This window comes from Moschus berezovskii, chromosome 17 (assembly GCF_049115385.1).
Source record: "Moschus berezovskii isolate FMDL1 chromosome 17, NW_MosBer_1.0, whole genome shotgun sequence".
NCBI classification, from domain to species: domain Eukaryota; kingdom Metazoa; phylum Chordata; class Mammalia; order Artiodactyla; family Moschidae; genus Moschus; species Moschus berezovskii.
This window is the reverse complement of record NC_142476.1, coordinates 47731659-47742742: the sequence shown is the minus strand read 5'-3', so window position 1 is coordinate 47742742 and position 11084 is coordinate 47731659.

Below are 11084 nucleotides of genomic sequence, written 5' to 3'. Positions count from 1 at the left end.
ATGTCCCCTGGCTTTCACCCATCTTCTCTGTGATTCCCAAGGGTCACTCCCTTTAGCCCATGGGCACCCTAATAGATGAGATCAAATTCTGTTCTTGGAAAGAAAACTTAAGAACCTTGTAATGTCTATGAAGCTTACTCACCAGGTGTGTCAGCATGATTGACAGCCTTTCTGCCTTGGGGGCATCTGATAAAATCTTGGGCCTGATTCAATGACGGCAGAGTCTGGCCTGCAGAGCGAGAAAGCTTGAATCGGGCATGTTCTCTCCCTCCTCCTTCCACCCACGTTGCAGAGTTGGGTTCCAATCCAATGGCCAGAACCCAGCAGGCCTGGGCAAGGTGTAGTTGACCTCACTGCGCACCAGGCTTGGGAAGCCTTGTGTCAACCTCTCAGACCCCTGCACCAGGAGTGCTGCCTGTGTGGAGGGCTGGGTGCAAGCCAGGACCTGTTAATTACTCCTTCCTTATCTAACCCTGGAATGGGGATGACCCAGAGCTCTTTCCTGCCTTCCTGCCCCTCCTTCCAATCAAACAGTACACACACACCCTGGTAGCAGCCTGCTTTGTGTCCTCTGAGACATGTGCAGGTACTCTAATGCGATACACATGTTCCTAAAGAAACCCCCATTCTATAATATAGCATATAAATAAAGTACAGAGCTTAAGAGGAAAACAGGGTTGAGGCAGACCACCAGGCGATTTAACATCTGAACACAAACAAAAGCAAATGCAGTCTAAAAGACAACGGCCTGAGTAAATCTCCACTGTTGTTTGTACCCAGCAGGCCACAGGGTTCTTGCTTGCTCCTTTAAAATGAGGGTCCTTAGGTGGTTTGCTTCTAGTAGAGAGCTGTTCCATCACAATTTAAAATCTGATTGAGAATCCCTGACGGTCCAGGGGTTAAGACTTGATGCTTTCACTACCTGGGGCCTGTGTTCAACTCCCTAGTTGGAGAACTAAAATCCCACAAGCTGCACAGCTCAGTCAAAAAGTCAAACAAACCTGATTTTAACTGTAATCAATTAAAGCAAACAAACAAATATATCAGTTCAGTTCAGTTGCTCAGTCGTGTCCGACTCTGCAACCCCATGGACTCCAGCATGCCAGGCTTCTCTGTCCATCACCAACTCCCAGAGCTTGCTCAAATTCATGTCCATCAAATCGGTGATGCCATCCAACCATCTCATCCTCTGTCATCCCCTTCTCCTCCTGCCTTCTATCTTTCCCAGCATTAGGGTCTTTTCCAGTGAGTCAGTTCTTCATATCAGGTGGCCAAAGTATTGGAGTTTCTGCTTCAGCATCAGTTCTTCCAATGAATGTTTAAGACTGATTTCCTTTAGGATTGACTGGTTTGATCTCCTTGCAGCCCAGGGGACTCTCAAGAGTCTTCTCCAACACCACAGTTCAAAAGCATCAATTCTTCGACACTCAGCTTTTTTTATAGTCCAACTCACATCCATACATGACTACTGGAAAAACCATAGCTTTGACCTTTGTTGGCAAAGTAATGTCTCTGCTTTTTCATATGCTGTCTAGGTGGTCATAGCTTTTCTTCCAAGGAGTAAGCGTCTTTTAGTTTCATGGCTGCAGTCACCATCTGCAGGGATTTTGGAGCCCCCAAAAATAAAGTCTCTCACTGTTTCCATAGTTTCCTCATCTATTTGCCATGAAGTGATGGGACTGGATGCCGTGACTTTTGTTTTTTGAATGTTGAGTTTTAAACCAGCTTTTTCACTCTCCTCTTTCACTTTCATCAAGAGTCTTTTTAGTTCCTCTTCACTTTCTGCCATAAGGGTAGTGTCATCTGCATATCTGAAGTTATTGATATTTCTCCTGGCAATCTTGATTATAGCCTGTGCTTCATCCAGCCTTCATCCAGCCAGTACATCCATTTTGCATGATGTACTCTGCATGTCAGTTAAATAAGCTGAGTGACAATATACAGCCTTGACATACTTCTTTCCCAATTTGGAACCAGTCTGTTGTTTGGAACCATGTTTGGAATCATGTCCGATTCTAATTGTTGCTTCTTGACCTGCATACAGATTTCTCAGGAGGCAGGTCAGGTGGTCTGGTATTCCCATCTCTTGAAGAATTTTTCAGTTTGTTGTGATCCACACAGTCAAAGGCTTTGGTGTAGTCATTGAAGAAGAAGTAGATGTTTTTCTGGAAATCTCTTATGTTTTCTTTTTCTATGATCCAATGGATGTTGGCAATTTGATCTCTGGTTTCTCTGCCTGTTCTAAATCCAGCATGAACATCTGGAAGTTCACGGTCCATGTACTGTTGAAGTCTGGCTTGCAGAATTTTGAGCATTACTTTGCTAGTGTGTGAGATGAGTGCAGTTGTGTAGTAGTTTCAACATTCTTTGGCATTACCTTTCTTTGGGACTGGAATGAACACTGACCTTTTCCAGTCCTGTTGTCACTGCTGAATTTTCAAATTTGCTGACATATTGAGTGCAACGCTTTAACAGCATCATCTTTTAGGATTTGAAATAGCTCAACTGGAATTCCATCACCTCCACTAGCTTTGTTCATAGTGATGCTTCCTAAGGCCCACTTGACTTCAGGATGTCTGGCTCTAGGTCAGTGATCACACCATCGTGGTTATCTGGGTCATGAAGATATTTTTTCTATAGTTCTTCTGTGTATTCTTGCCACCTCTTAATATCTTCTGCTGCTATTAGGTCCATATCATTTCTGTCCTTTATTGTACCCATCTTTGCATGAAATGTCCCTTGGTATCTATAATTTTCTTGAAGAGATCTCTAGTCTTTTCCATTCTACTGTTTTCCTCTATTTCTTTGCATTGATCACTGAGGAAGGCTTTCTTCTCTCTCCTTGCTATTCTTTGGAACTCTGCATTCAAATGGGTATTTCTCCTTTGCCTTTAGCTTCTCTTCTTTCTCAGCTATTTGTAAGGCCTCCACAGACAACCATTTTGCCTTTTTGCATTTCTTTTTCTTGGGGATGGTCTTGATCACTGCCTCCTGTACAATGTCACAAACCTCTGTCCATAGTTCTTCAGGCACTCTATCAGATCTAATCCTTTGAATATATTTGTCACTTCCACTGTATAATCGTGAGGGATTTGATTTAGGTCATACCTGAATGGGCTAGTAGTTTTCCCTAATTTCTTCAATTTAAGTCTGAATTTTGCAATAAGGGGTTCATGATCTGAGCCACAATCCACTCCCAGTCTTATTTTTTGCTGACTGTATAGAGATTCTCCATCTTCATCTGCAAAGAATATATTCAATCTGATTTCGGTATTGATCAACTGGTGATGTCCATGTGTAGATTAGTCTCTTGTGTTGTTGGAAGAGAATGTTTGCTATGACCAACACGTTCTCTTTGGAAAACTCTGTTAGCCTTTGCCCTGCTTCATTTTGTACTCCAAGGCCAAACTTGCCTATTACTCCAGGTGTCTCTTGACTTCCTACTTTTGCATTCCAGTCCCCTTATAATGAAAAGGACATCTTTTTGGGTGTTAGTTCTAGAAGGTCTTGTAGGTCTGCATAGAACTGTTCAACTTCAGCTTCTTCAGCATTACTAGTTGGGGCATAGACTTGGATTACTGTGATATTGAGTGGTTTGCCTTGGAAAAAACAGAGATCATTCTGTCTCTTTTGAGATTGCACCCAAGTACTGCGCTTCAGACTCTTTTGTTGACTATGAGAGCTACTCCATTTCTTCTAAAGGATTCTTGCCCACAGTATATTCAGATATGATGAATAATTATAATTCAGATATAATGGTCATCTGAATCGAATTTGCCCTTTCCAGTCCATTTTAATTTACTGATTCCTAAAATGTCGATGTTCACTCTTGCCATCTCCTGTTTGACCACTTCCAATTTGCCTTGATTCATGAACACAACATTCCAGGTTCCTATGCAATATTGTTCTTTATAGAATCAGACTTTATTTCCATCACCAGTCACATCCACAACTGGGAGTTGTTTATTTTTGGCTCTGTTTCTTCATTCTTTCTGGAGTTATTTCTCTACTGTTCTCCAGTAACATATTGGGTACCTACCGACCTGGCAAGTTCATCTTTCAGTGCATATCTTTTGCCTTTTCATGGGGTTCTCAAGGCAAGAATACCAAAGTGGTTTGCCATTCCTTTCTCCAGTGGACCAAGTTTTGTCAGAACTCTCCACCATGACCCATCAGTCTTGGGTGGGCCTACAAGGCATGACTCATAGTTTCAATGAGTTAGACAAGGCTGTGGTCCATGTGATCAGTTTGATTAGTTTTCTGTTATTGGGGTTTACGTTCTCTCTGCCCTCTGACAGATAAGGATAAGAGGCTTATGGAAGCTTCCTGATAGGAGAGACTTGACTGTGGGAGAAACAGTCTTGTTCTGATGGGTGGGGCTGTGCTCAGTAAATCTTTAATTAAACTTTCTGTTGGTGGGTGGGGCCGTGCTCCCTCCCTGTTGTTTCACCTGAGACCAAACTATGGTGCAGATGATGAAGATAACGGTGACCTCCTTCAAAAGGTCCCACGCACGCACTGCTGCACTCAGTGCCCCGACCCTGCAGCACGCCACCGCTGACCCATGGCTTCGTCGAAGACTCCTGGACACTCACAGGCAAGTCTGGGTCGGTCTCTCGTGGGGTCACTGCTCTTTTCTCCTGGGTCCTGGTGTATACGAGACACAAGAGTCTGTTTCCCTAGTCCTGTGTAAGTTCGTCTGCTCAGCAGCTCTATGGTGGGGTTAATGGCAACCTCCTCCAAGAGGATTTATTTATGTCACACCAAGGTCTGCTGCACCCAGAGCCCCTGCCCCTGCGGCAGGCCACTGCTGACCCATACCTCCACAGGAGACACTCAAACGCTCAAAGGCATGTCTGGCTCAGTCTCGGTGGGGTCTCTGGATCCTGGTGCGCGCAGGTTTTGTTTGAGCCTTCCTAGCATCTGAGCTTCCCTCATAGCTCAGTTGGTAAAGAATCCCCCTGCAATGCAGGCAACATCGTTTCCATTCCTGGGTTGGGAAGATCCCCTGGAGAAGGGAAAGGCTACCCACTCCAGTATTCTGGCCTGGAGAATTCCACGGACCATATAGACCACGGAGTCGCAAAGAGTCAGACACGACTGAGCAACTTTCACTTTCCGAGTGTCTCTCGGGGGTATGGGGTTTGATTCTAAATGTGATTTCACCCCTCCTACTGTCTTGCTGGGGCTTCTCCTTTGCCCTTGGACATGGGGTATCTTTTATTGGTGGGATCCAACATTCTCCTGTTGATGATTGTTCAGTAGCGAGTTGTAATTTTGGAGCTCTCACAGGAGACGAGCGCATGTCCTTCTACTTTGCCATCTTGAAAGCAAAAACCCATTTGTTTCTACACACATACACACACAAACATATAGAGGCTTATATATATATGTATACATAGGCATATATATATATACACACACAGGTATATATGTATAAGCCTATATATATATATAGGCTTATACATGTGGCAACCCACTACAGTAGTACTCATGCCTGGAGAATCCCTTGGCAGAGGAGCCTGGTGGGCTACAGTCCATAGGGTTGCAGAGTCAGTCATGACTGAGTGACTGACACATACACACACATAAATATAGGCTTCCCAGGTGGCACTAGTGGTAAAGAACCCACTTGCCGATGCAGGAAACCTAAGAGACACAGGTTCGATTTCTGGATCGGGAAGATCCCTTGGAGGAAGGTGTTGCAACCCACTCAAATATTCTTGCCTGAAGAATCCTATGGACAGATGAACCTGGCAGGCTACAGTCCATAGCTCGCAAAGAGTCAGACACGACTGAGTGTTCACTTTTCACTAGGGAACCTACAGCAGTCTCTGCAATAAAGGTCCACAACAAAACTTGAAACACTCCAGAACATTCCTAGTAGAGATGACATCAGCACTGATCTGAGGCCCTGGTATCATTGTCTGATCTCAGAATGATGCCTAAAACTCGGCCTCTGCACTAGTGCTGAATCTCAGAGCCAGAGTTTTGAGTGAAGTAGAAAACAACAGCTTTATTGCTTTACCAGGCAAAGAGGAACAGAGAGGACTCCTGCCCTTCACAAACTGTGTCCCAACCCAGGAGCACTGGATGTTGAGTTTTACAGCAATAGTTCAAGGAGGGGATTGCTGATAAGATTAGGGTGTGTGCCTAAACTCCTTTAAACTAGTCTCTGGTAATCTGATGGGTTTCTGTGGTTCCTTTAATCTAGAGAGCTTCTCTGGAATGAAGAATGCTGACATCTTCCATTTGTTGTGGAGTTTGGGTTCTACAAAGAGTTTAAAGATATTATGTGTATCCCTTGAGGCAGAACCAGGACCCTACCCCAAGGTTTTATTTGTTGACTGTTTCTCCTCTCTACTTTCTCTCCCTTCCCAGATTAGCAACAGCTCAATTCTACCCTTTGGGACTCAGGGAAAGTCATGGAGGTTGGAGTTGGTTCACTACAAACAAGAACTGGGGTACACAGAAAGGCTTTTGTGCTCAGAAGCTGCACAGGGTCCTGTTCAGTTTCAAGAACAGCCCAGGGATCTGCCAACCTACTGCGTGATGCCAATTCAACATCTCACATCTTGGTTACATTTTCCCATATAAACTTTTTCTTTTCAATTTCTGAAAAGCTTCATTTTCAGAAAGACCATTTTTATTTTCGTTTGTATTACAACAGTTAATACAAAGATCCTCTTAATTCCCCTTGGTGTCAATCATTAAGTTTTGTGAAGTTCCATCCTAAATATCTCTCAAATGCATGTATTTCTCTAATCTCTGCCACCATACAGTTCAAGCAACTGGCATCTTTGCCTGTGTCTGTGCTCAGTCACTTCAGTCATGTCTGACTCTTTGCAAACCTGGACTGTAGCCTGCCAGACTTCTCAGCCCATGGAATTCTCCAGGCAAGAATACCAGAGTGGGTTGCCATTTCCTCCTCTAGGGGATCTTCCTGACCCAGGGATTGAAACTGCATCTCTTGTGTCTCCTGCACTGGCAGGTGGATTCTTGATCACTGGTGCTACCCGGGAAGCCCATCTTTTGCCTGTTCAACAGCAAAGAATGAATCTCTCTTCTCTTCCCCCAAACCATTGATTTCTTGTCTCTGTATCACTTCTCCTCTAGGCAGCCACAGTGAACTTTTAAAAACACAGCTCTGATCACCCTCCATCCTCTAATGCCTTTTCTCTTCTCCTAAAACAAAAATCAAGCTCTCTCACCCAGGCTATAAGTCTGGCCCGACCCACTTCCCCAGCCTCCTTCTTCATTCACTCTTCCTGTCTGGTGCTCTTCAGCTATACTGACCTTGCAATTTCTCTTCTACTACAGGCCCTTAGCATTTACTGTTCCTTATCTGGAAGGATCTCTCCACCACCCCATTGCCATCTCAACCCCCTTTGCTTTGCTGTTGTTCAGCCACTAAGTTGTGTCCGACTCTTTGTGACCTCATGGACTGCAGCACATCAGGCTTTCCTGTCCTCCATTATTTCCCAGAGCCTGCTCAAACTCACGTCCATTGAGTCAGTGATTCCATCCAACCATCTCATCCTTTATCACCCCTTCTTTTCCTGCCCTCAATCTTTCCCAGCATCAGGGTCTTTTTCAGTGTGTCAGCTCTTCACATCAGGTGGCCAAAATATTGGTGCGTCAGCTTCAGCACTGGTCTATTCATCTTTCTTTCTCATTTCAGCTCGAGCTCACTTTTTTGGGGAAGACTTCCCTGACCAGCTCCCCAACCCTTCTGTAGAGCTCTTTTATAGTTACAAATTCATCAAGTGTTTTATCGGACTAAATTCTGCTTTCCCTGCTAGATTCTTAGACACATGATATATTTACAGTTTATATTAATGATGCTTAATAATAATCACTTCATGGGAAATAGACGGGAAAACAGTGGAAACAGTGTCAGACTTTATTTTTTTGGGCTCCAAAATCACTGCGGATCCTGATTGCAGCCATGAAATTAAAAGACACTTACTCCTTGGAAGGAAAGTTATGACCAACCTAGATAGCATATTAAAAAGCAGAGACATTACTTTGCCAACAAAGGTCCGTCTAGTCAAGGCTATGGTTTTTCACGTGGTCATGTATGGATGTGAGAGTTGGACTGTGAAGAAAGCTGATCGCCGAAGAATTGATGCTTTTGAACTGTGGTGCTGAAGAAGACTCTTGAGAGTCCCTTGGACTGCAAGGAGATCCAACCAGTCCATTCAAAAGGAGATCAATCCTGGGTATTCATTGGAAGGACTGATGCTACAGCTGAAACTCCAATCCTTTGGCCACCTCATGCGACGAGTTGACTCACTGGAAAAGATGCTGGGAAGGATTGAAGGTGGGAGGAGAAGGGGACGACAGAGAATGAGATGGCTGGATGGCGTCACCGACTCGATGGACATGAGTTTGAGTGAACTCCGGGAGTTGGTGATGGACAGGGAGGCCTGGCATGCTGTGATTCACAGGGTCACAAAGAGTCGGACACGACTGAGCACTGAACTGAACTGAATAATAATAATAATAATATATGTTAATAATAATGATTTTGGAATGAAATCTGGGACCCAAATTCTCTTGTCAGAATTCTTGGCAAACAAGTATTCTTAGCAAACGCTTTCTCCATTGTGAGATATTAGAGAGTATGAAACTCCAATACTTTGGCCACCTCATGCGATGAGTTGACTCCCTGGAAAAGACTCTGATGCTGGGAGGGATTGGAGGCAGGAGGAGAAGGGGACAACAGAGAATGAGATGGCTGGATGGCATCACCGACTCAATGCACATGAGTTTGGGTGAACTCCAGGAGTTGATGGTGGACAGGGAGGCCTGGCGTGCTGTGATTCATGGGGTCGCAAAGAGTCGGACACGACTGAGCGACTGAACTGAACTGAACTGAATCTAGAGAAAAGGACCCCAAAATTAGTTTTGGGGTCCTTTTCTGGGTAAAATCCTAATATAATTTCCCTGTAATGAATCTAACTGTATGAAAGGTGGATAAGAGAAAGTCAGGAAAGTTCTGGCAGAACCTGAGTCTGGCCACTTTTCCCTTTTACTTTATTTTTTAAAATTAATTTTTATTGGAGTGTGGTTGATTTACAATATTGTCTTAGTTTCTGCTGAAAAGCAAAGTGAATCACTTATACATATACATATATCCATCTTTTTTAGATTCTTTTCCCATATAGGTCATTACAGAGTGCTGCAAGTTGCCTGTGCTATACAATAGGTTCTTATAGTTATCTCCTTTTTGCTTTAAAAATGATTCTTTGGCTCTCATCAGGTAGTTTCAAGCACAGGTCAGTTTCTTGGAAACATTAGTACGTGTTCCCAGGACACGCCTTGGTCTGCTATGTGCTAATAGGCAAAATGTTCTTGGGTTAATCAGTGCTGTTTATTATTGTCATTTTAAACCCCAAGGCAAAATCGGATTTTAATCGGTAGTTTCCCTTCCTAGTTCAGAAGGAGAGGAGAGCAGGGCGGGAGAGTAAGGGCCAGTGATGTAAAGAGGACACTCCCCTCCTCCCAGCTCGCCGACACCCTCCCCACCCCCACCCCGCGCCTCCATCTCCTCCTCCCAGCTCCAGTTTTCAGCTCCCGCGGGTAATAAATAAACATGGAAAGTTCAGAAAAGCACAGACACTTGCAGAGGGCCAGCCCAGGCCACACAGCGGGGACAGTCCCCGCCTCGGACCAGGGGGCCAGTCCACGTTCTGAGTCCCCATTATCCCTGGACGCCCAAAGGACCGCCCTCCTCCCACGGGCATAAAGGGTCCTGAGGGTCCCAGGCTGCTGGGCCCGGGACGGGAAGGACCTGGCAGGGGACACGGACGACCTGACCGGGGATAATTCTGTTCCAGGCCCTCCGGGGTCCCCAGGCGCCCTCGAGGGTCCTGGGCTGAAGAGTCTCCAGACAGGGGTGGGGGAATCCCTGGGCAAGGGTGAGGAGGGGACCGCGTTCTGCGCCCAGCATACCCGCGGCATCCCCACTGCGGCCTAGCCGCGCGTTCTCCCCGCTCGCGCTGCGCTCCTGCCGCTGAGGCGTTGGTGACGCCGCGGCGGTGCCGGCCTGAGGCCTACGGAGCTGGTACTACGGCCCCCCCAATCCCACCCCATCCTGGGCCTGTACCGCCGTCTCCTCCTCCACCCCCACTCCAGGTGGGAGGTCAAGGCCGCAGGAAGAGAGGTCTGTGTCCCCCTCTCTTGGTTTTCAGCTCCCCGCGGGTCCCTCCGCAGGGGGCCAAGTGGAAGCTTTGGGCCAAGAAGTGGTTCTCTTGATTTCCTCTGGGCCTGGCAATGACCCATGATGGCAAACTTCTGACATTGCTTCTGTTTTCCCCAACCTGTCCCCTTTCTTCACTCTCCCCTCCCCATCCCCCCCAACTAAAGTACATTTTCTTTGGAGAATTTTTCAAAACTCTTTTGAAATAATTGGAAACCTCTGGTCTTGCCAAACCTTAGTTGGAAATCATTGTATTAGGGCAGTGACCCAGAAGGGAAAAAACAAGAAGTGAGGTTAGAGAGAGAATGCCCACTTCCCCACTGCCCCCCAGTACACCCCACACACATGTTCATGGAGAAGCAGGGACCACATACACACACAGTCACCTTCCTCTGCAGCCTACCACACAGAGGTACCTGAGCACAATTCCCTAGCTTGCCATTGATGCCAAGACACACAGTGGGCCCCCAGTTAACTGTTACTTGAAGGTGAACCAGGCCATATGCCTATATTAACTGGGGGGTTTGTGCCACAGCAAATGAAACGGAATATGCCCTGTAAGGGTGAAAACCTTGTGAGGTTTTGCTCTGGATTTTGGCTGCTTGACCTGGTGTGGCCCCATGACGGTTGAACACGTGCTGAGCGCAGGGGGCCAACAATGGCCTGGCCATGAGTGAGGACCCAGACGAGCAGCTGTGACTCACTTTGCCTGCCCTGCAGATAAAGGGGTTTGAAATATTTACCGCTTTTGCAATAGTGATGGTTACACAGAAAATCGCATCCCTGGGCCACTCTGAGTTCCTTAAAAAGAAGAAACTTTCCGAGAAAAGTGTTGCACGGTAATTTGGGCAAAAGCCGAGTCTCCAGCGGAGAGATTTGG